This window comes from Rattus rattus, chromosome 1 (genome assembly GCF_011064425.1).
Source record: "Rattus rattus isolate New Zealand chromosome 1, Rrattus_CSIRO_v1, whole genome shotgun sequence".
In the NCBI taxonomy this organism is placed as follows: Eukaryota; Metazoa; Chordata; class Mammalia; order Rodentia; family Muridae; genus Rattus; species Rattus rattus.
Genome location: NC_046154.1, coordinates 108855735 through 108882605, shown reverse-complemented (window position 1 = coordinate 108882605; position 26871 = coordinate 108855735). Strand labels below are relative to the sequence as shown.

Genomic DNA, 26871 nt, shown 5'->3' with positions numbered 1-26871 from the left:
AGTCTGCCTCTGTTTTCTTACTGATATAAGGTACAAAGAGAATCCTGAGCTTTAGTATAAATTAAAATTTAAAATATACTTCTAGGTTCTTACATGTGGTCACAATCAAAATTATGGCTTACAATCTACTAAGGAACAGTTCTCCCAGGATGAGTTCAGTGCAGCTAGCTTCTCATCTAAAGAAGGATTGAATTTCTAATTCCAGAGAATAATGCCAGATAAAGAGGTTGACTTCCATTTAGCGGTCAAACTGTCAATGACCTCTGTCTTTAAGCATTTGAATCATGTTCATTGGATGAGATCTTCTGTGGCTGACAGTAACAGTCCATGGCAGAATGCTTACTAGGTTGAAAAAACAGTGTTTGATGTATCATCTTGCTTTCAACCTACAGTCCACAGTCATTGGGTAGAATGGTGCCTGACACTCTCACACTTTCAATAGCACTATTTTTCTTTCAATTTTTTTAAATTATAAAATTTACATATAAGAGTCTATCTCAACCCTCATCAGAAAAGTTTCTCCTTACAGTATATGGAAATTAATAGAGAGGACCTCGACTGGTCTATGTCCAGAGAATAAGAGACTGTGACCTGTTCATCTCTAGCTGGGCCACACATATTATACCCTTACTCCAAGGCTCAGGGATTTTTTTTAGGAAGAAGGGGAACAAAGATTGTGATAATATCAAGGAAATGGTGTTTACCAGACAAACAGGGCAGATGGACAAATAAATGCACCACTTTTGAGATAACATGCACAAGGTCTGTGCAAGTTCAAACCAGACAAAATCCCAGCATAGAGCAGGGAATGTGGGTCCAAACTCATCACTAACTCAAAAGCTATTGGCATTTCATAGCTGCTAGGAAAAGATGGTCAGTTTTCTCTAAAAGTCTGACCTCTGGTAGATCAACCACACACCCTAGCAGGTGCCACTTCCAAGACTAGTTGGGCCACACAAACGGGATTTAATGGGAGAATGAAGAAGACTAAAAATAGGATAGGAAGGAGGGGAGGGTGCTTATGAGATGAGTTGCAATGAGGAGTGTTATATATGTTCAAAGTATATTGTGTGACATTCTCAAAGAATGAATGTAAACATTGCTTTAAGATTATTTAAATTGATTACTTATGAATTCATCATGTGTAGCAATACCACTGAATACAGGCTAGTACATATCTGACTGAAAATATAGAATTGTAATTCATTATCCTATAAGTTTTGATCTGTGATAGAAAAAAACATTACATAATTCACAAAGGATTTCTTAGAGGTCTACTGTGAAATAGTAATTTATCAAAGAAAACTAGTAAGTGTATCTTCCCTACCACAAAGTGGATATATCTTATATCTGTGCCCCATCCCATCCCAACACAAAAAATAAAAAAGAAGTATCTTGTGATATTCCCCAGTGATTGTGGTAGAAATAATAATATTTTAATGACATATAGTTGCTAAATGATAGAACCAAGATTTGAACCCAATTTTGTATGAACTTAAAGTCTGTGTTTCCTTGGTGACAGACCCTGTCCACATGACAGCATTGAGATCCATTCATGAAGTTCCCTTCTTTACACAGAGTCATGGGAGCCATCTCCACCTTTGCCTTTAGTGAAGACTCACTTACAGCAGGCATCCCGAGTAACTGTGTAATGATACGTAAAGATATACTAAGCAAGTCTTCTTCTACTGTTACAATGGTATGTAACAATTTTCCGACCTATCTCTTTCAACATCAAGAATCTGTTTACGCTTTGTTGTTGTTGTTGTTGTTATTCAAATCTCATTTCTTATGTTCATTAGTTTTACTTTTATTCTTAATTTCGTTCCCTTGACACTATGTGATCTAAAACTCATAAAGATATCATGCCATACCTAAGGGTCTTGGCTCATAACTCCCTCACCAAAGTACGTCATATTTCCCAACAATTCTGTCTTTGAGCTGAACATTGATGTTATTTGACCTTCTTTGTCTTATAGGAGACCAAAGACCTCCATGTCAGAATGGGTTTTGCTTATACACCAGGAGAGGGACTGTTGATGAAAAAAGTCAATAAGAATCCAGGACAGGCCATGAATGCTTCCCTGTTCTCTGTCGAGTGTCCTTACATTATACCCCTTCCATCCTGTTCCATTATGCACAGATTGTTGAAGCTTCAGAGATGTCTATTCAATAAAATTGTCATTAAAAACCCCAAAGATGATTCAAGGAGTGTCGGTATATGTGAACTGTGGAGGCTTCCGAGAAGCAGAATATGACTCAGCTTAGCAGCTCTTACCCTCAGAACCCTTCCCAGAGTTTCTTTCTTTGGTTGTTTAATAGTCTTCAATACACTGCTAAATGTAAAAAATGCTTCTGGGAACTCTGTGAGCTACTCTAACAAATGAATGACATTTATAGAGGGAGTCTCATCCTATAGGATCAGAAGTTCTAGAAAACTAAACATTAGCTAGTTCTGAAGTGAGGGCAGTCTGCGGCATTCGCCCACTCACCTCTTAACCTATGGGATCAGATTCTGTTTCCAGGTAGGTAACATCTAAATTGAATTGAATTAAAGGCCACGCAGTAGGTGACCACTGCATGTTTTGGAATTATAGATATAATTATGACCCTGAGTGTGAAAAGCTGAACTTGAGGGCATCATTTTTTTTCCTTCTAAACCATTAGAGTTCAGTCTTCAAATGAAATTATGTTACTGTTTTAGTCAGGGTTCTCTAGAGTCACAGAACTTATGGGTAGTCTCTATACAGTAAGAGAATTGGTTGATGACTTAGTCTGTAGTCAACTCCACAACAATGATCAGCAGCAGCTGTGAATGGAAGTCCAAGGATCTAGCGGTGGCTCAGTTCACAAGGCAGGCAGGCAAAAAAGAGAGACTCCTCCTTCTTCCAATGTTCTTATGTAAATCTCTAGCAGAAGGTGCATCCCAAATTAAAGGTGTGTACCACCACGCCTGGATCTCTGACTCGCTTTGTCCCAGATGACCTTGAACTCAGAGATCTTCTCGCCTTAAGCTCCTGGAATTCATAGCCACTTTGCCTCAAGATCACCTTACCAAGATCCAGGTCAGAAACTTGTGTCTCCCAACCTCAATATCAGAATCAAAGGTGAGCCTTCCAATCCTAGTTCATTACAGATATAGTCAAGTTGACAACCAGGAATAGCCATTACAGTTACTTTATTAAGTTGTACAGATTGCTTTATACCTTGTCTCAAACAAGGCGAAATGATATAAGGCAGGAAAAAAGTCCAAGCAGATTATTTACGGAACATAAACTTCAAGAATGAATAGTTAGTTAATAAACTCATCAACTATACAAATGTATTTAGCAGAAAGGTTATAATTCTTATTGTATTCATTGTTGTTGGTATCGGGCATTTATCTTAATGTGTAAAGCATGAGAAAACTAAAAAAGGAAGGCTGTTCCAGCAGTAAAAGAGAAAGTATTTATTTTTATGGTTAATCGTGTATACAATGGCATGCACTAGTTGGGCCTGAGGATATAAAGATGAATAAGACATATTTGCATACATAATAAACAGTTATTTCTCCTTAGTCATCAGTTCTGTGCCTGAATTCCACCAACTGTGGCTCGAAAGTATTCATGTTACAGTTGCACTAAGTAGTTAGGGCTATTATGGCTACATCTGTACTGAACACTTACAGATTTGTCTCCAAATCTCTATAAATAGAGAATATATAAGAATATTCATGAAGCATTACTTGGATTACATTCGACATAAAAGGTAATTTAGAGATGTGATGGATGATATACATAAAGTTTTCCTTAAGTAATTTGAGCATCTGCAGACCTCGACACCTACACGGTTACTAATGACCTACAGATATCAAGGATGACTGTATATATAATTATTGTCAATTATGCTGTGGTGGTTTGAATAGGTCCGACTCATAGACATAGACTCATGGGCTTGAATGCTTAGCCCACAAAGAGCGCCACTATTAGGAGGTGTGGACTTATTGGGAAGGGTGGCTTTGTTGAAAGAAGTGTGCCATTGTGGGGGTAGTCTTTGCGGTCTCCTATGCTCAAGCTATGCCCAGTGTGACACACAGTCCCGTCCTGCTGCCAATGGATCAAGATGTAGATATCTTAGCTTCTTTTCCATCACCGTGTCCACCTGGACAGTGCCATGTTTGCCATCAAGACGATAATGGACTAAACCTCTGAAACTATAAGCCAGCCCCATTTAAATATTTTCTTTATAAGAGTTGGTATCTTTTCAGAGCAATAAAACCCTAACGCATATACCTTGACTAAAAATGTTTTAAAAATACTTATTTCCTATTCTTAATTTCAAGTAAATGCCATAAAGGGAGAGTATGACAGAGATGTACAAAGGACACTCTGAGACTAACACGGTGAAATACATGCTCAGATCCTTCTAGGGTCCCTGCCAGCAAATGAGTTCTATGACCTTCACTCCTGATAGCTGTATCCATTTCTGGATTTTAATCATTCTCTTCACCATATGGCCTTCTTTTGTCTGACTTTATCTTCCTACAACATTTTCAACTCTATTCATTGAATATTAAAGCCTACCAATTCAGTATGACAGCATCTCGGAGATATACACATTTATGGACAGATTCTATTTCCAAATGAGACCATGTTCTGAGGTTCCAAGTAGACCTGCATTTTGAAAGGTGCTAGTTAATGCTGTACTTATGTGAATTGAATCAAGAAGCTAACTTCTTTGGAGCTCCTACATAAATGGGAGATTAATAATAGCATCTAAATCCTAAATCATTGAAATATTTCAACAAAACATACCAAAGTATTTAGGATACTGCTTTACAGATTGGTAAATGTAGGCTAAATATTCGTAGTCTAGGAGCTGCAATCTACCCCCCTCACTGCCCTATCTATCTGTCTGTCTGTCTATCTATCTATCATCTATTATCTATTATCTATCTATCTATCTATCTATCTATCTATCTATCTATCTATCTATTTATCTGTTACTAACAATTTGGGTTTGGCTTGGCTTTGGAAAAAGTCTATGAAATATATCCTGCCAAAGGGTTTAGATAACTCTCCTAACTGCAGAACTCTCTTACATGCTCTCAAAACCCCTTTGAGAAGCATCAGTGTGCCAAGAATTTTACAATTATAAGTATATGAAGGAAAAGTCAAGTTCCAAGAATATACACCCTTGGAGACTGGCTGCCTCCACTTGATCTTTAGAGGAAGATAGTGGGCTGAGTAAATCCTGGGACACGGAAGAATCCGAGGCTAAATTTTGGCTGTTGTTTCCTATTAACTTGGATAGGAAACAAAGATTTTTCTTCTCTCCTCTCTCCCTTTCCGGTTGCCAAGTGTGATGATGGGAGGGAAAGAAGAGGGACATCTACTGGCCCTTCAAACTGCAAGCTTCAGGGCTCAATCCGGGTGGTAGATAGCAGGTTTCTCTGATGTGAAAGACTAAGACTTCAAGGTCCCCTAAGAGATGTGCAGCTCTAATTCCTGAAGGGATTGAGGAGGCTGAATGGGTGACTCCTGAAGTGTTACAAGAAGTCCAGCCAGTTGGCCTTCGCTCCATGACTAGTTTAATCTTCCGTCTGAAGCTTGTGGATATTGATGCAGAATCCTGACTTCATTTTCCATTACATGGAAGACCCCTTCACAACAATGTGCTCAGTGACCTCTAGCCATAAGGATAACTGAATAGGACTCACAGTGTCAGCCAGTGTATGTCTTTGTGATAACAACAAAAAAAAAAAAACAAAATAAAACAAAACCAACCAACCAAACAACAACACTCAAAAAACTTTCTACCCTACTGGTGCTTACCTCCTAGTGAAAATGCTGCCAATAAGAAAGAAAACCCATTTCTTATCCTGTAATGTCTGGAAGCAGGGGGCAGTGCAAGGGAATCCAGATGTTTCTTTATATTGCTTTCTGCTAATTCCACCATAGAATGCCTGACCTTTCAGGAGTTTCAAGAACTAAATGAATTTTCTGAATCTCCCATGACTTAGGAAAGTACATTTCATAAAAAACAATGATCAAGATCAAATACTCTTAAGAAAGCTTCAAATGTTTTGAGGGGCATGGAATCAGGTGAATTAGGAGTTTGAAGAAGTGCAATGGATTAGAAGAAAGCAAAATTTTAAAAAAGTGTCCAGGGTGATGGATAGTATTATGGCATTTTCAGAGTTACATATAATGACTTTGACCAGAGTCACCCCCTAACCACTCTTGTGGTTTCCATCTTTCCTGACAAGAAGCACCCTTTCATCTTCACACATTATTTAGAATGTTATTATTTTATTCAAAACATACTATTACTAATGAATTTCCACTTCCCTTCAGTTAATTCATATGAACCTGGCTGACCACAAGTATTTGACTGAATCTAAAGTGTCAAATGACTGACTTAGACAAGGGTCTGAATCAGAGGAAAAGGTATGTTCTGTGCTTTATGTGTTTTGGCCTCTCCTCCTCCGAATGTTGTAGTGTTGCATTTTGAATTATTGAATTACTGGAGTTCTTTTGCTTCAATGAGCAAAGCTATTCTAAGGAGAAAGCCACTCTAGGGATAGATAGGAGCACAGGAACTGTTGGATAATGTCAACCTCAAGGCTGCCTGATTTCAGGATTTCCCATATAATGAGTCAATCCTTTCCTTTACTGGGTAAATCACTGAGTCACTTCTATTATTAGCTCTTTCAGAGTGCTCTAATGCATCGTTCTCTATGGTTTTGATAGTCGACATTCTCTTTTATAGAGTCCAAAAAATATCTTTCATTCAAAACTAAACTAAAATGTCATATCTACCATTATGTCTCTTCTATCCCATGGGCAAGACTCATTGACACCAGTGCTCTCCCATAATCTCTTATTCTGACTTAATGATGATTAATATTTACATGTCAAAATGATTAGGCTAGGGATTGTCAGAATAGTTGGTAAAACATTATTCCTAAGCATTCTTGGGAAGTTTCTAGAAGACATTAGCATTTGAATATATATATTTGAATATAAGGAAAAATGGTTTCTGCTCAAGGTACAAGAAAAAAAAATGCAGAAGAAAAGATTCTTTTTCTGATTTGGGATATCCATCTTTTCCTGACTTCAGCTGTGGATACTTCTGGTTCTCATGTCTGCAAGTTTGAACTGAAGAAAATTACAATATTAACTTTCTGTTGATTATAGAAATGTTGATAGCATATTGTTGGACTTATTGACCTCAAAAATCATGAAACCCAGTCCCTATAATAAATCTCTCTGTGTCTCTTTCTCTCTGTCTGTCTCTCTGTCTTCCTCTCTCTCTCTGCTTTCTCTCTCTTTCCCTCTTCCTCTTTCTTCCTCATCTCCACACATATATTTGAACATAAAAACACGTATACAGTTGATCTGTTCGTCTGTAGAATTCTAATATATCCATTCTCTCAGTGTAGATTTACCGAGGATGTATATATGGCAGTTTCTCTTATGGGCAAAGCAACATAAAACTAACTTCTAACACTGGAAATAGGATAGCATGAATGAATTTCTTATAAAGGAAGTGTAGAGAAGTCTCCATGGAAATTGTGTTCTAGTTGGCAAAAGAAACTAAATACCAACAAAAACGGTATGGTATCCACCATATTTAAGAGGTTTGATGGTGACTAAACCTAGAAAAAATAGGATAGGCAGAAATGGGTGGTGGCTGCAATATGAAGCAGGGTGGTTAGGGAAGGTTTTTCTAAGATGATAAAATTCAAATGAAAGATATCAAAGGCTGGGTATGCTTGGCTTAAACAAGTAATACCAGCACTTGGGAAGTAGAGGCAGGAGGATTACAGGTTTGATGCCAGCCTAAACTGTACAGCAAGAGTCTATCTAAAATAAAATGTAAGAATTAAGTGAATATTGGGGGGAAATGAGGAAGGATATTGACCATGATCAATGTTACTGTGTCACAGAAAAGAAAGAGTAGAGATCCAGAGCAGGTCGAGGGCAGGAAGAGAGATTGGAAACAGATAGCAGAAACCAGATGCTCAGGGCCTTGGAAGTCCCTGACCTGGGTTTAGCAGATACTGACAAGATCTGACTTCCACCTTCAAAGTCTCACTGGGCTGCTGATTTGAGAACTAACTTGGGAAGTGTCTTAGTCAGGGTTTCTATCTCTGCACAAACATCATAACCAAGAAGCAAGTTGGGGAGGAAAGGGCTTATTCAGCCTACACTTCCACGTTGCTGTTCATCACCAAAGGAAGTCAGGACTGGAACTCAAGCAGGTCAGGAAGCAGGAGCTGATGCAGAGCCCATGGAGGGATGTTACTTACTGGCTTGCTTCTCTGGTTTCCTCAGCTTGTTCTCTTATAGAACCCAAGACCCCCTGCACAGGGATGGTACCACCCACAATGGGCTGGGCCCTCCCCCCTTGACCACTAGTTGAGAAAATGCCTTACATCTGGGTCTCATGGAGGCATTTCCTCAAGGGAGGCTCTTCTCTCTGTGATAACTCCAGCTTGTGTCAAGTTGACACACGAAACCAGTCAGTACAGGAGCATATTTTTAATCCTGTGATTTTTTTGTTGTCTGTTCATCTCCAGCATTTCTCCCCCTTATCAGATTGAAGCTAGTTCATTTTAGAATGCTTCTTACTCTACATTGTTTGACTTACTGAGTGGTTATCCATTTGCTGATATTTTCTATTTCTTCATCAGTCATAAGATATACATTATATTATATATATATAATATATGTATGTGTGCATATGTGCATGTGTTAAATCGAATCTGAAGAGATATGTTAAGCCTATTTCATAGAAGAGGAAAACTATACAGGCAGGTGAGTTTAAGAAGAAAAAGAGAGAAAGCAAAATGAACTTGCGCATAGGAAGATAACAGACTTAAAATAAAATATAAAACAAAACAGTATGTTTCAGAATGAATTAGGACGTAAAAGAATTCAAGATTATAGTAAAATAAATATATCAGTTCAACCTCTAAAATGGTGACTATACTATAATGCAGTCTATTTTCTTTAAACTTAACTTTTACTAAAAGCCTGGGAAGAGACTCAAATCCCAGTGTTGAATTGCAGTTACAGGCAAATCATCAGGTAAGTATCCCACAGCTAAGGAAAACTTGTCCCCAGAATATAAATCAAATATGTGCTCCGAGCACATCTGTTACTTCCAAGTACGTGCTCACAACCTCATTGACTTGTCAGACAATTCATAGGTTTCACTGAACTTATTCTTTAGCACCAATTGTCTGGTGTTTGAAAAGCTGTATTCATAAAATCACTGGAAAATATTTATAAGCCGCATGGTGCCAGGCATTGGCAAATGTCCTCCCGTGGACATGTGCTGAAGCGAATAAGCCATACGGCTACTTCCCTCCCACATAATCCCTATGATTCAGTGGGATTGGATGACCTTCTTGGGAACCCTTTACTGCAGTCGGCATGGGTGCCAAAAGCCCGAGGAAGCTTGCTGCGCTGTTCTCATTTAAATACCGAGCTTGCTGGGTTCTTATTCAGACATCTTTAGCCACACTTCCTTCTTGCTCAGCAAAACTGCTAATTGGCACAGGAAACATCCTGGCTTTGTCTGTTTTCTATAGAACTTGGAAATGCTCTACCTGATGCTGCTGACAGAATTCTACTTTCAATGCTCTGAATGCCCCAGACATTTCAATGACAACATTGGGAGCAAAGTAACACATAATACACTTAGCTGGTCTTAAACTGTCTCAAGAAACAATGTAAGTCATTTACAGCAAAAAAAAGTCCCCAGAAACTGAGGATTAAATAAAATAGGTGTTGGAATATAGCTATTTAAATTTGGTGAAAGCTGCACACAGGGCTTTTTCTGTTTCCGTGGTCTTCTTCACTGGCCCCCACCCACAAAGTTTAATCCATTCACCGCTTGCTATAGCTAAGATTCCCAAGAAACCTTTCTTCATAAGCTCAAGAAAGCATGTTGTATTGGCAAAAGTTTAAAAAAAAATGTTCTTGTACTTAACTGCCAACCAAAGGTCCAAGTCTCACAAGCATCTGAAGGTGGAGGTAGGGGTGGTTGGGGGGAGCCTATAATTCCTATTTTTAGGTCCTTCCTGCCTCTTATGGGCTTATATGGAGTGAAAGGCCAAGGGGAGGAATAATTAATTACTTGTGAGCACATTGGGGACTTGGGTCTAAATTATTGTGAACTTTTAAGGCTCATCATTCTGAACCTACTTGGCCAAGGCACCCTAAGTTATTAGCATATGTGTTTGCACATATTTTCTTTGAATTCATGTTGATGCGCATCGTTTCATTTGAGCCTTTAGAGGCTGTCGTCCAGAGGATGCTATGTTCTGTTGTGCTGTTCAAATGCATCAATCTGAGCAATACTCCTGCCCCAGCAGAAATTTTAAAGAGCCATTCATGACATTGTTTTAACACAGGACAAACCAGGTAGATGATTATGTACAGAAAACTCACGGCTAGACTTTTCTACATTTCACTTATAAGAAAGCCATTCATGCTACCCTATTCCCAGTGTTCAAAGTTATCCGAATCATTAAAGTTCTATGAGCTGATAATATGTCCAGGACTGTGATAAACATTTGAATGGCCACAAAAGAAAAGACTCCTGGAGTACTTTTCTTCTGAGAATGATTGAATTAGACTTACGATGCCTGCTAAATTGGTTATTGGAATTAGCTTTTCAAAGAGAAGGGTAATATTCCATGCTTCAAACCCTCAACTTAAATATGCAGTAATATGTAATGCTAAACTAGAAACTGCCTTCAGGATCAGAGAGAGTTAAATATTCAGTCTTTGAGAGAGCATTATAATGATAGATAAAATAGAATTGTAAGTTACAGAAATAAAAAAAAAAATCACATGGGAATTTGATGTGTGGCAAAGCTGTTACTTCACCACCATGAGGAAAATGAACTATTTGCTAAGTAGGGGTGAAACAGCTGGCTAGGTGTTTGGTTGGAGTTCAAGTGAAATCTATATTTTTGAACTGAGGAAAAAAATGCTTTATTAACACAATGGATTAGCAACAACAATAAAAACAGAAAAAAGTGATAAAATTTTTCTTTATTATCAGGAAGCAGGTAATATCTTTTTTAAAAAAAAATAAATCATCACATGTAGGATATGTAAAAAAATTAGTGACAGAATTGACTACATAAGAACTTAAAATGTCATCCCATGAAATTATATAAAACACAGCACCAAACTGATCAGATAGCAAAAGTTATAACTAAAATGTCACAAAAAAAAGACAAACTGGTAAAAAAAAAAAAAACCAATTGCTGAACATATAAACATGGATTTAAATTCTAGATGAGCAAAAAATACTCACAAACCCGTAGATCAATAAGAAACACTTAAGACCCTAATCAGAGAAAATATAGACAGAAAATTTACAGAAAGGAAAGCAAAGGCCAGTAATCATCTGTTTCACAAATATGCACTGAAAACCATGACTACTCAAGGCGCTTGGGGAATGGCAGAGAGCAATGCAGATGCAAATGACCTGCACCTGAGTGCATTCTATCATGGTGCAAAAACAACATGGATTGTCTTGGCTTATGCTTCCCACCATGTATGCTGTTTAAATTACCTAGGGTCGCAATATTGGTTCTCCAAATGCATGTATTGATACTTAATTCTCAATGTCATGTTAATAATAAGGGGACCTTTAGGGAAATGGTTAAGTCACCAAGGTCCTAACCTCACAAATGAGATTAGTGTTCTCATTTAAAAACAAAAAACCAAAATCATCTACTCTTTTTATCTCATCTTTCATGGTCGGTCAAGTTGATGGCCAAGATTAACCATCACAAGTAGTCTATAAGTTACACTGGTTTCTAAAAGCTTCGGGAAGGGGCTTTACACTAACGTATTTTAAAATATTTTCTATAACAGACATTTCGCATTATATTAATATTACTATGACTACACTTAATTACATATGTGATTATTCCTTTTACTTATAGAATATTATAGAATCTATCAGATATCCCATAATCTGTATTTTGGGATAATTTCAAAATAAAAATTAAGAAACATAAGTACAAAGATAACCGTTCCTATTCTGAAATACTTACATCATAGTGTGAATATTACCCATATCAAGTATTATTAAACAAATTAATTTTAACTGGCAAAACATACATATTGCTGTGTGCTGTACAATGTTTAAATCAAGTTAAACATAGCTATGTATCTTCAAACATTTATCATCTTTTCAATAAAACTTCTCAATAATTTGTTATTTAAATTTATAATACATGATTATTGTCTATGATTACCATACTGTGTAATGGACGTCAGAACTCCTTATTCCTATAAAACAGTGACTTGATGTCATTGACAAACCCTTCCTTTGAACAGTTCAAACTCAGGTCCCCTGGAAGAGCAGCAAGCACGATTAACCCTGGAGCCATTTTTCCAAGTCCCAACAATTTTCGACTCTAGCAAATAATAGAACAATTGAATAATCTCTTCAATTAAGAGATATCATTTTAGGGTGTAATGCTCAATAATTCTAAGAAGTCATTTGGATAACCTCTATGTGAGTGCTGGAACTGAACCCAAATCTTCCAAGATTTCAGCCAGTCACAGTCGAGCGAGTAATGAGGGGTGGAGCCTAGGTAAAGGAAGTAGGTCACTCCTCTCTCGCTCTTCCTCTTCCTCTTTTTCCCTCGCTGCTTCTTGGATTTCTGACCTGTGGTACATGAACAGCCTTCGCTAGCATCTTCTCCCACTGCTGGGACATTCTTCCACCACAGACCTGAAAGTAATAGGGCTTCCTCAATATTTACTGGAAACACAAGCAAAAATAAAAGTGAAGTTCTATATCTTTGGTATGTCATCACAGTTGTAGAAGTCTGAGTGATACTGTCAAAATCAAAGAAGATGTGAAATGTCTGAAAAAATCTCTCAGTTCACGCACGTATAAGAAAAAATACATAGGATTTCCCCAATTTGATAATTGAATTATAAAGATGAGCCATGAGGATTAATGAAACTTTCTATGTTACCATGTTTTAAAAGCTCATCGTTGTACCGTACTGTCCATACCGTCTGTGCTAGGAGTATAATTGGAGGAAGACTGGATTATCTCTATATATAAAAAATAAAAAGGGGGGGGTGTAGAGATGGAGAGATGCCACCCACTGCTCTTCCTGAGGCTCTGCACTCATTCTTTGCCATAATTACCATCTTTATGATCCAGTCACATTTTAATAAACCAGTGAGTGGAGATTGGACATGCAGACCTTTGATACATGAGCCTGTAGCAGTCATTAGATCTAAGTCTCAACAGTGTATAACTTTCAACATGTGTTAAGTTGATGATACTTTTTAAGCAGCTTATACTTAAAACCTCATAGAACATGATGTATTATGAGCTTTATGTTATTTGCATTATGATATTTGGGGTCTTTTTTTTCTCTTTGAAATGGGGGTCTGTCTTCTCATGTAAAAGTATAGGCTGGCCTAGACCTCATTAATATTCCTGCCTCATTCTCCATGCTGAGATTACAGGTATGAGAGATTTCTCCATCTTCAAGAAGTATAGTTGTTGTTATTAAAATCTCATTGTTGTTAAATATCAGCCCACGCCCACCATGCCGGTCCAGGTAGAGCACTCCAAACCAACACAGTTCCACGTGGAGAGATTTAATGGGAGAACGAGACAAGGGGAAGGGGCGGGAGAAAGAAGAGAAAGAGGAGGAGGGCAGAAGAAGTCCACCTTTTATTTGGAATATGATGTAACTATTCCCTGGTGGAGGTGGGAATGGAACCAAAGGAATACTGGGAATGTATAGCCGTTGACATGGCAACAGTGACCAAACGTTGTCCTGTTGGAGGTAAAGGCAATTTCTGATACTAACATAACTCCCTTTTTCTTATCATAAAAAGAAGGAGGAGAAAGGGAGGGGGAAGCTGATGGTGAAAGGGGGATGGGGCGCCGTGTCTCAGGCTACTTCCTGCTGTCTGGGGGCATCGTCAACGTCGGGGTACAGCTGATGTTCACCATCGGCGCCCACTTGGTAAATGTTTGCATCAGGCTCCTCAGTGGACAGAGGCTGGTAATGCTGCAACAGCAACTGATTAATAGTTTGATTAGAAATTTTCTGTATCTGTCGTTGAAGGAACGTAGAGAGAAGATTAATGAGGCAGGGAGCAAATAGTAACATCAGGAAGATGACAAGGAAAGGTGTTATTAAAGGGAGTATCCACTTCCATATAGGGTTTTCGAAAGTCCAGGAACTGGAGGCCTCACGTTCCTTGAAATTCCGCAAGTCTGATTGCAGCTCCTGGATTTTTATTTCTGACTATCCCGGATTGGTTAACATAGAAACAGCATTCTTCTTGAAGGAACAGGTAAAGACCACCTTCCTTAGCTGTCAGGACATCCAGCCCCGTCAGTTCTGAAGCACCGCAGCAGCTAAAGAATCGATCTGTTTCTGTATGGTAAGCATGGTTTCAGACATTTTTCAAAAACCATTGTCAAGCTCATACGTGAACTTATTATATTGGGTCATGGAAGTAGTTATCCCTGCAACCCTAGTGCCAGCCCCTATGGCTATCCCTGTAGCAACCAAGAGTGGCAGGACCTGAGCTGCCCTCTTATGTTGGGCAGCTGTCATATCTACAGCTGGGATTGGCAGGGGCTCGTTTCCCTGCATTACCCCTAGTTCAGGGAAAAGGATCACCAACGTACAAACTCCTGACCAGGTAGGTGATGTTATACCTGGGTGCCACAGAGGATTGACGTGTTTTGGACTGCAGGGCATTGTGGCAGAGATGGGGTATCAAGGGTTGTGGTTCTATTGACGTCTAGCGAACCTAGCGTTCCTACAGAATGTGTCCTGGAGATTTTAAAACAGTTTGCCACACTAAAAAGAGAAATAGAGGAAAGGTATGGAGTCGTAGCGACCTCACAAAGGGTGAGGTAAGGTTATTGGGTTGTATCACTGGAGAAACCATAAGTGACAACTGTTTGTTCCCGGGGGTACGGGTAGCCAGCAATCTTTGAAGCGACCAGGTCTTTTCTAGGTTCCCTAGAGACACGTCGCCCCAAAGCAAGCAGGAAGTAATCAGAGATCACAATGATTCTATTTCTGCTTCACCATTGCTTCTAATTTTTCTTTTTAATTAAACCAAAATGGGGGAATGTTGGCATTTTGTCTAAGCTCCACCCCCACAGCTACCTGGCAGCAGCCAGGTATTCTCTGCCCCACAGTCACCTACCAACAGCCAGCTGTGCCTGACTATATAAGGGGCTGCTTGGCCCCTCCTCCTTCTCTTACTTGTCTCTTACTCCCCCTCTGACCCCCTCTTGCTCTTTGTTCTTCACTGCTCTTGCCCCCTTCCCCCCCCATCTCCCTCCATGTGCCTATGGCCCGCTGCCTTTCTGCTCGAGATTCGAAACCCTAACAATGGTACTCTATCAAACGAACAAAATCTTTAAATAGTTTGCCATTATATTCCACCGGCCCATTTAAAAATTGATTTGATATAAATCAATACAAATGCCTACTCATTTTCCCTCTTTGAAGTTAAAGTTGTATACTGACAAATTACTGGTATTTTTATGATGTTTTTATTAAAATTCGAGTCTCAATGCCAGAATAATTTAAGTTCTTTTGCTCCGTGATTTTTATTGACTTCTGTTTCAAATTTATTTATTTTATTTAAATGCCATCTCAGTCATAGGCAAGTTAATAAATGAATGAACCATGCAGACAAAAATGGATTTTAAAATCTATTTTACATGTTGAAATTAGGAATTCATAGTTTCTGAATCGTTTTCTCCAACACATTTCAAAACAGCCTTACAAAATGGACTTAACTGCACATATATTTTGCTAACATTTTATTTCTTATGTGTTTTGGCTTTTGTTTTACACATTAAAAATAGGTTCAAGAAATCTTTAGGATATCACGTTCATTCTGTTGCCCTCAGGATGCAGCATACAGAACCTTTACGTAGAAACCTCTTCTGAGTTCAAGTTGTCAAGTGTTAAGAACGTTATATCAACATGAGAACCCAGGAAGGAAAACAAGTGACAGATGTGGCAAGCTGGAGTAATCAAATGTTGGTACCTCGAAGACTGCGTTTGGCCCCGTGAGATTGAGGAATGGACTCGTCACATGGGTCATACGGTGTTCTCACATGTTTTCAAAACAGAGTTGCAGCCGCTCTGCAGCAAACAGGGCTAGGAGAGTGGAAAGGCAAGCCACAGGCTGGGATAAAATACGTGCACACTGCACAGCCAACAAGGAGCTTGTATCCAAAATACACAAAGAATGCTTAAAACTGTAGATAGGAAAACAAACAACCCAACTTAAAAAAGCACAAAAGATGCCCACAGAAACCTCAGCGAAGACACACAGATGGTGGGAAAGCATAGGAAAGGACACTTGTCACTGAGGAACTGCTTTCTGAACAATGATGGTGGACTACGATACGACCCCAGATGAAAAGGCAAAACCGTCAATAACAGTTGCTGGCGGGGACGAGGAGCTGTGGGATGTTCCATTCATCATAGCCCCCGATGTCACTGTGACTTGGGGAAATAGTTTGGAAGGTTTTTTTTTTTTTCAAATCTAAATGTAACGATGTAACCACTACTAGACATTAATTAAAATGACTTGGACACTCAGCTCCACACAGAAATTGTGCTTAGAGTAGTTTCACTATAATGATCAAAGTATGGGATCAATTGAGATGTTCTTTATTAGATGAACAAATAACAAAACCTGTGATATGCACTCAATGGAATATTTTGAATGAGATACCAGATTCCCACATGGGAAGTAAAGAATCGACTCCTGCAAACTGTCCTCAGATCGTCACATTTTACACACACACACGCGCGCGCACACACACACACACACACACACACACACACAAATGCATGCACAATTTTGTTGAGTTTTATTGTTTCCTTGCTATTGAAAAGAAGAAAAGATGTTTGGTTTGTGCATAACTCTATACAATCAGCTCTCATTTCCATAGGTACTGTGTCCATGGATTCAACCAACTTTTTTTTTTTTTTTTTTTTTTTTTCCGAGCCTGGTTCCCTGGGACCGAACCCAGGGCCTTGTGCTTGCTAGGCAAGCGCTCTACCACTGAGCTAAATCCCCAACGCTCAACCAACTTTTGATAAAAATATTTTTAAGTGTCTGTACCAGACTGGCTACTTATACCTTTCTGTGGTTAATCTCTAAACAATACAGTGTAACACATAGTGTGACATTTTCACTTAGTTACAAGAAATCTTGAGATGATTTACTATATGGAAGAATGTGTGTAGGTACAAAGACTATGCCATTTCCCATATGAGATTTGGGCGTCTTAGAGTTGGCTATGGGTAGCCGGTTCTCAGTATAATCCCCTAGTATCAAGGGAGAAATGCACTGCCTCACTGTTTCCCCAGAGAACCTTCTGTTTGGTCAGATTTAGATGAAACCGGTCTTCCTTTATAATTTTGCACAGCAGAAAACTAATGGTTATAAAAACATCCTGCAAAGTATCTTCTGGCTTCTCATCTCTCACATGTCCAGATAGCGGGGCCACAGAACATGTCTCTACCATGATATAGCCTCTAGGTATGCAGCACTGGGTCATGTTGTGCTTGTGAGTTAGCACGGTCATCAATATCTGTCACTTGAAGCAATTCCTACATCATAACAGTTACCAATAAGCGGAGATGGCTGCAGATTTATAAAAAACATATAACCACGTGAAGAGACCACTAAGTTCCAGAATTTATAAGGTAGGTGTGAAGAGAGAGATTCTGATATTATGGTCTATTTACTATGATAGAAAAATCCAAAATTAAGACAGGGGTACAAAGAAATTAGGGGACAGTGATGCATTTAAAATTTTCCATAATAAAACGTTTGAAGAAAGAACTGTTATCAAACAATGTGATAGATGGAACCTACTTAGTCTAAGTTTGTTTCAGTTACAGAAGTAATTTTACTAAACTTGAAAAATGTGGCGGAATAAGGGTCATCTCGTTATTTCTGTAATTGAAGATAATTAGTATATTAACTCCTTCAAACATTATGTGATAAATAAAACGATTAGAGAGCCATATTGGTGCCTGGATTTCGGCCATGAGGATAATGTGACTGTTATAGCCATTTGGGTTGTTAATAGTAGAAAGGAAATGGGAGGTATAAGTGTGGTGGCATCAAGCTGCAACGTTGTCTGAATTAGTTACTTTTGCCATTGCTCTGACAAATTACTTAGCAAAAGCAACGTGAGGATGGGAAGAAGAGGCAATTTAGCTCACAGTTCAGAGGACTGCAGTTCATCGGGTGGGAAAGCAGAGGGGCAGGAGGGTGAAGTGGTTGGTGGGTAATGTTACATCATTAGAGAGCAGAGAGCACTAAGAATGCTAGAACTCAGTTTCTCTTCTCAAGTCTGGGCCTGCAGCCCAGGGAATGATGCTGCCCACCCAGACCAAGACCAAAACCACCGGGGTTGATCTTCTCAGCTTAGTTAGATCTTCCTGAAAACACTCTATAAACACAGCCAGAGTTATGTCTCCCAGTCGGTTCCAAATCTAGTCAAACTGACAATATGCTTAGTCCATTCCTCAAAACCCCCAGAATCTTAACAACACCAATATTGTCCAAGAATTCAAAGTCCAAAGTCTAATCTAAGTCTTAAGACATTCTTAATTATGAGCCCTTATAAAATTAAAACACAACTTACATGTTGCCAACATAATGAAACAGTGAAATTTCCTATCCCAAGAAGGAGTGACTGCATCACACGTAAAGATTGGGCTTCCAAGCAAAACCAGACTCAGTATGGCAAACACAAAATCTGGGGGCTCCATCTGCTTGATCCCTCCATGCACTGTGTGGCACCGGGAACTTTCTGGAACTTCGGTGAAGGACATAATGACGTCAGACTTTTGCAGATTGAATTCCTGCCAGACCAGCACCACAGGATGACACTGCCAAGTTTTGCTGCCATCTTTAGATGTGGTCTTATCTCCTTCTACACAGCTGCAGTGACCACTCAGTGTGTAGGTGGTTCGAAGAGGCAAGAGACTTGCCTTGTCAGCCTTTTTGTTTTCGTCCAGGGAAATCCTTCAATGGCATCCTCAGCCAATCACTCTCCTTTTCTATTCAAATGAATTCACAGGTTCACAATTTAGAGCCTAGGGTTTGCTCTCCCCTCCCCACCCCCGCCCCCTGCCCTATACTTTTCCTATTAGAGTGTAAGAGTTCTCTTTTATTTATCCATCCCTGCCCTATTAGAATCTTTGAGTTTTTTATACCCTTTCCCTCAGCACACTGCATGGGAAACGCTTTCACTGTAGCTCTAAAAGCAATAAGAAGTAACCATGTCAAAGACTGAATGCTATGTGGTCTAAAAACTTCCTTGGCTCACTGATTTCTTCCATTCTTGAACTCGGACTCTTATTCTCAGGACACCAGCAGAAAGCAGCGAGATTCTTTGTCAGGAAATAACAGCCCAGTTTCCACTGGTTCTCTTCTGAAACCTCATGGACTAGGCTGCATTTCTCTCAGCTTTCGGACATTCCAAACTCTCATCCAATTGGCCCATGAAACTCGGCTTCCAGCAGAGTTTAGGTTTCTGCAACCCATAGCTCAAAATTCTTCCACAGTTCCTTCCACAGATCAGGTGAGAAAGCCTAAACCACCACTTGGTTGTGTTCGCCACAACGGCACTTCCTTTTGGTATCCCTGTTCTGCATTAGGAACTTTTGTGGCTGTGACTTAGGCAAGGTTTATCAAGGCTCTCCAGGAGTGCAGTTCCGATGCCTCCAGGTGTGGAGAAGTGGCTCTTCATAGTGTCTTCGGGTGGGAAACAGAGAGATACATGCCACCTCTCCACCCAACATTTTACGGTGCAGCTCACATCATATCCAAGGTTGAGTTTTCCAGCATCAGTTAAAACTGTCTTAGAAAGTCCTTACAGACACACCATGGTAATTTTCCAAGGCAACTCTATCCCCAGGCAAACCGACACAAAGATTAATCCTTGTGTAGTCTCCAGGTAGTGCTAGGCAAGGATTGAGTAAGATGTTTATATACTGCCCAAACCACAGACACCGTAGTGAGTTTAATAGGCCAATGATTTTCTCAAAAACACACATGGATGTGGTCACTAAGAACATGTCTTTATTACCTGTTGTCCCATCCAAAGGTTTCATCTCTCTGTATATCTTTTTGTCAACAATATATGCTAAGGACATGCTTATTTGACCAGATAGAAAAAAACAGGAGATTTTTACACCTCTTGCATTGGTGTATGAGAATGACTCATCCTTGTAAGATTTAACTCCAAAACCAACTTTTTCAAGAACGTCCCCTGCTGTATTCATTTCTTATATGTGCCATGAACATGTCGACTGGACTCGAGTTTAGCATCTACTTACTTCAATTGTGACAGTAACTATTATACTGGGTTTCTTTTCTCTTCCTAACTTACATTATAAAGCTCTTTTCATTATTTCATCTTGATTACCTTTGCCTATTATTACAAGTTATTTATTGAATTAAAATAACTTCTTATCCATCTGCATCTACATCTCTATGAAATACTTCTTGATAACAAGGGTGCACACAAAAATAAATTTTCTTAGTAAATGCCTATCCATGTTATTAATAATGTAATGACCTTAAGGTATCAAATGAGAGGGCAGATTTATGATGGTGCATAAAATTCTTTATTTAGAACAATAAAGTATATGTTTATATAATGTAATTTCAAATTCAAACCTGTATCAAAAGGGTCAGGACATATACCTATTTTAAAAAGTACACATACAGTATATACACATACACATCACATTTTACAACCTTTTATTTAATTAAACTTCAGTCATAAACTATTTAGAATAGTGTTGACATAACACTTACATTACAATATGCAAACTCCAATCTATGACTGAACTAGCAATATATCTGTGAAGCCATATAAGTGTCAGAATACTTCTCAAGTCCATGGACTTAAAAAAAACAGTGGCCGAGAGACACAATAATCACATATTAATGCCTAGACTACTGGAGAAGAAGACTATAGGAATTTGATTGGAAAACGTTATTTAGTGAACTCTTTTAGCCTAGAAATTGAGTAAATGAAAATACCATAGTTTTTGCTTGTTTTAGACAATTTTCTTCTTCTAAAAACAGTCTTATAAGAAAATATTTGGAGATGGCAGTTGTGCAGCTACAATGCTTACAAACATTCTGGGATCATAAATGTTCACCTTAGTGTGGCTCCCTCCTAAACCCACACCAGTTATGAATGAGGTACTGTCATTCTCTCCTGACAGTATCTTAAAGACTGTGTGGGACAGCAGTGCCAAGGGTTGTGTAGTCAGACTTCATGAATACATTTTGATCGGAATGGCTATATTTAAAGCCAATTTCACAATACTGTTTCAAAGATAAACTGGCTTACTTTACAATTCTTGTCCTACATTCCCCAATTGTAAATGGAATTTATGGATTACCATTTTTACAAATTGGCTTTAAAATATCTCTTGGCATCCAAGATCCTTAGTAGCACCCTACCTTTATTTGTTCTTAGCTTTCAATACAACGAGAACATTTAAATTTACCCTATGACACATTTCCAAATGTTATACACATCTTGTATCTCCTCATGATGAAAATGCACTGTTGGTCTTGATTCTTCAGAGGTGATCCCAAAACATTTATTTAAGCAAAGATAAAAGCCATCTCATGTGTAAATGGTCGTCCAATCCACCCGACCTAAGACTGAATTCACTTTTACTAATGGACCCTATTTACACTAGAAACTAAAACAGCAAGGACTTCTCATTGTCCAAACTATTGTTCAGAAGCCAGAGCCGGGTATTTTTTTTAGGATTCTTTTTGCTGTTTTCTTTGCTTTGTTAACTGTGTGGCATAAGGGCTCACTCCCGAAGAAGAGTGACCTCTGACCTATCTACACACAAAGACAACACTGAGATCCAAAGAGAGTGGGGACATTATATCCATTTGTGGCAAAGTAGACCAACCTCCTGGTTACCTCTCTCAATGTTCACCCACCTACACCTAACTGCCTAATTTGAAAAACATATTTCTTCAACACTGTGTACAGGATAGCTAAGATTCCATATCAGAATTAAATCATGAAATCAAAACCTACTGTGAGAAACAGAGTGGAAAACAATCAAAGATTCCACAACAGATTCTTCCATTCATTTATAACTTCGATTGAATTCGGGTACCAAACTCTGCGATGCTGATTGTTTCTTTCAAAGCACGTGAAAGTTTACCAAAGTGTGTTTAATTCTTAACTAAAAGTACATACGTCATCGTGGATACATACTTTTATGTATTTTCATTTTTTTCTCATACGCAATACTTTTTGTAATGCAAAATTTAGGGTTTTTTTTTTATTACTAATAGAAAGCTTCAGTTCTTCTGTGGTTCATTAAAACATGGCAGTGTGTTAAGCATGTTAGATAACAATACAAAAACCAGGACTGCTCTAACACTACCCACTGATCACACAAATAGTCTTGCTATGGGCTTGCTTCCTACCAAGGAGACACAAGGCTGCAGATTTCTTAGATCATTTTTCAAGAATCAAACTGGTCACATTACAAAAGAGAACTCTCAGAAAAATGGGCAATTTAAAGGGCGATTTTATACTTTTATCTTCTCAGTTGTGGGGTTTTCATAATTTAAGAGAAATATTCAGAACATACATGGGATAAGCTAGGCGAAGGATACGCACTTTTAATCTGAAAGCAGATATGCCATAGTTAATGTCCAAGCAGCTAGCATTCAAAATAATGTTCAGCATTTTCCTATTGTTCATGCATTTTATTGAACCTTAGCATTTTTAAAAAAATTGACAATCTATGTTACTCTCAGTGAACCGACATGTTTAATACGCAAGACATGTCGTTCACCTTCTACCATGTCCAATATTACGACCTGTTGAATTTGTTTATTTAGTGCTACTGATTAAGACCGTGCTTGTGAGTGTTAAAATCCAACTGCTAGCTTTGAGAAGAAATGTCTATTTATTGTACTCTCAAGCCCAGTAAATAGCATCTTCATAAGCCTGAGCAAAATGAAACTACCAGATAAATAAACAAAGCCACAAAACTGAGAGGTAACAATAGGCTCAACCTATATACACCTATACCTGTGACTCATGGTGCCCTCCTGCTACTACTCTCAGAGCAATCAATGCCAAGCAACAATCTAGGCCCTTTCAGTAACTAAGCTGATTTCTCATTGATTCCTAATCAGTTGTATCCTGGACTAATCCTGAACAAGTAAATACAGTGTCTTGGGGCTTCATATCGCAGGAATGATAGCATTGGAGGAACCTCGGAGCATTAGAGAAGGAGCCATAGAAACCATCAGAACTCTTTGGTACAAAGAAGAGCAGCCACCATGTACTGGGGTTGTACTTGGACGAGCTTTGAGCATTTAAGCTACAACTTTTCATGCAGCTCCAAGACAGAATAGAAGCTAGCAGTTAGGTTTCCATGCACTTCTGTGTCATTATGTTGAAAATGGTTCGTCTTAAGGTTTTAGCACTGGGCAAATAAAATTACTAGCAAGAATGAAGTTAGTGTGAAAAGCTTTAAACTTCGTAGGTCTAGGGTATTTCACCAAAAATAAAGGCAGAAGAAAAGACATAGCTTGATTTTAGCCAATTGCTTTCAATATAGTTCAAGCAGGGGCATCGCTAGCACATGTGGTAAATTCTGGTTTGAAAGCGCAATGTTCGTCGTGGAATCGCTGCGAATTTCTGTCTAATATGAGAAATGCTGTCACACTTGTTAAATAGCAAACTGACATGCACAAATACATAAAAGCTCTCTCTCTTTATTTCATTTCATAAACCTTAATGTATACAGAGTGCCGGATTTTAATTAAATGGCTATGTTTAAAGAGATAATGGTTATACTGCAAATAACTAATGTTTTCTGACTCCTTGCACTCTTGCAGAATACGAGTGACTTAGTTTGCAACTCCCATATTAGAATAAAGTGTCTATTTCTAATCTTAGGTACTAAATACCATCATTCATTCTTATTCTCTCCCATCAGGATTTAAAAAAAAAAAATGGAATCCTTAAACATTCAGCATTTTCTCCCAAATCTGCAGTAGTTTCAAAACATAAAACGTGTCACATTATATCTTTGCAAACATGATTTACACACTCTAGAGTGACTGTCAAGGGAAAAGACCGGCTTCACTAGGGGCCAAATGTCTTCCTTGGCATGTTCTTCCGCTGGTCCACATTGACAATTTTCTCCTGTAAAGACTCTTCCGGAGAATCTTCCATACACCGTGGCATCATACTGCAGTTCAGCACGGGCTCCACTGCCTGGATAGAACTAGCTACCCATGTCCATCTTTCTAGTCAGATATGATGCACATGACTTACGTCATGGAAGAGCTGACATTTAGGCTGCTCTTGTTAATCCATAACTACAGAGCAGACGGATGAGCCTGCTCAAAAGAAAAAGAAAAATACTCCCCATGGCTTTCAACTCCATACAGTGGCTGATGCTACGGAGTTACTGTTTCTTTAAATTGTTTTCTACATCCCTTTGTGAAAAAAAAAATGTCCCCTCCCTCCCCCCAACTATCCAGGCTGAAATCTACTTGTAGAGACCATAATTAAACTACGGGCTGCAGGTTGTTAACTAATGAACAAAGCTGGGCGGGTTTTCAGCACTTCAGACATTTCCCAAGCCATGCGAATGGCGCAAGTAGACTGGACACGTGTTCTCGTCCCCATCATCACTTGCAAAACCTTCAGAGTCCTGCTTCATGCAACAACTTCTTTACAGATGAGAATTCAGTGCAGGTTTCACAGCAAAACACTCTGCTCCAACTTCTGAGTCATCCATACAAGGTTACGGGTAGCAAGAACAGGTAAAGATGAGGTCTGTCACTTGAGACAGAATAGGAATTTGTTTAAAGCTGCTTCATTTATGAAGCAAACATGAACTGTTACCAGCCTAGAGAGGAAGAAAGAGGAGAGGGATTAAAATGTGTCTTTCTGCCTCCTTTTTTCACCCCCAATAGCTAAATTCATATAAAAACCCAGAATGAGAAACCAAGTTAATAAAGTGTGGTCTACTTAGTCCCAAAGAACTGGGGAGGACTATGTAATCAGCTGTGAGGATTAGCCCGTGTCTCCTCGGGAAGACTTTATCTCAGGTGATCTTATTTATACTGTGTTGTCTATTTCTTCTCATTAGTAAATAAGTTCCGGAAGACCAGATTTACTTTCATTGTTGCCGCACAATTCTTAGAGCAGGGGCTGGCACGTGTGTAGATTATAATATAGATTATAATGCTATAATCTACATGCAGCAAATATCTCTTGAACATATGAATGGATACATCTCCCTGTTTATCTATGCATGCGAGCAAGAAAATGGAGGCAGCCTGTGGGTCCATTAGCAGGTGGGTGGATAATGAAATGTGCTACATATTCACGATAGACTTCTAGTCAGTCACAAAGGAGAGGTAAATTAAGATAAATTGGCAGGGAAATGCTTGGATCTAGAATGTATAATACTAAGTGAGGTGAGCCCAAACTCAGTAAAAAACAAAAGACAAACCAACATGTGGTCTCTTGTGTGCCTTATATGTGCAGATCCTACCATGTAATGTACACACACACACACACACACACACACACACACACACACACACACACACACACGAGTGTAAGTGTGGATAAAGCCTGAGAAGCTGCAAAGGAAACCAAGAGAAGGTGAAAACAGGTGATGAGGAAGGAAAGGTTTGGAGTGGAGAAGAAAACACAAAATAGCCATGAGAGAGGAAGAGATGATGGGCAGGGCAGGGGGCAGGGTTACAAGGTAAGCATATTCTACTTGGGTATAGTACATATTTCCTGATGTGCTATAAAAATCAAAGGTATCATTATAAAAAAATGTAGTTTTTTTCTATTTAAAAAGAGTGGTAAGCTACAGCAAGGTCGGATAAATGATACACACAGCCATCCTGAAATCCATTTTTTAATGTAAGCTAATAAAAATAACATTTAAATTTGAAAAACAATCTAGATGTGTTAGTACAACACTACAGAGACCGAGGCAGAGACAGGTAGATCCCTGAGGATCGCTGGTCAACCAGCCCAGATGTGTTGGTAAGCTCCAAGCTGATAAAAGATGTCTCAAAAGCCAAGATGGAGGATGGCACCCTGAGACCGATAGAGTTGTTCTCTTGTCTCAATGGGCACACACGCACATAAGCACACATGCAGAAGGAGAGAAAAAATGAATAAATTAGTATCATTCTGCTTTCATTCTACCGCAGCACCACTTGTCTCATTCTGTGACCGGAGGGTGAGCAATCTATGTAACTTCGAAGTTCTCTAGCATGGACTAGGAGAGAGACGATGAACAACGGGCATTGGCAGCCCAAGGTAGTGTCTGCAAGGTGCAGAGAGGGAGCCGGATGGAGTGGCCCAGGAGTTACATCTGCAGAAGGTGGAGAGGCAGGGGAGAGACCACCAGGCTCATCGCTGAGCAGCTCCAGGATCCTGGCTGCCGAGCTACGCTCTAATAGTCATTTCTCACCAAGGCAGCAAGCTCATACTCGGCCTCTCTACTCCAAGGGAGAATAACTGAAATCCTGGCACCACACGCCGAGGAATTCCTTTGGCCTCCCTCTATCTTATTGTGCTTGGAGAAACACAAAAGCCATACTTTGTTTTAGTTTTTCAGTGCTGGTGTTCAAGCAATGAATGCTCATGTAGTTCTGCGTTCCCATAATTTAGGCAAGCAAAATGAAACCCATACAGATCAATGGAGAGGGGTTAAAAGAAAATTTCAGAAATCAATGTTTTAAAAATAGAGCATCATGA

The 26871-nt window shown here is 39.0% G+C and overlaps 1 protein-coding gene across 4 annotated transcripts in view; it reads right to left on the bottom strand.

Moving 5' to 3' along the window:
- Nucleotides 1-20673: 20673 nt before the first annotated feature.
- Kitlg (KIT ligand) overlaps nucleotides 20674-26871 on the bottom strand; it is an 82808-nt gene continuing 76610 nt past the window's right edge. For all 4 annotated transcript variants that reach the window (XM_032904655.1, XM_032904661.1, XM_032904638.1 and 1 more), the window contains one exon: nucleotides 20674-24991. The gene's annotated coding sequence lies outside the window, so the exon portion shown is untranslated. The remainder of the gene's footprint in view (nucleotides 24992-26871) is intronic.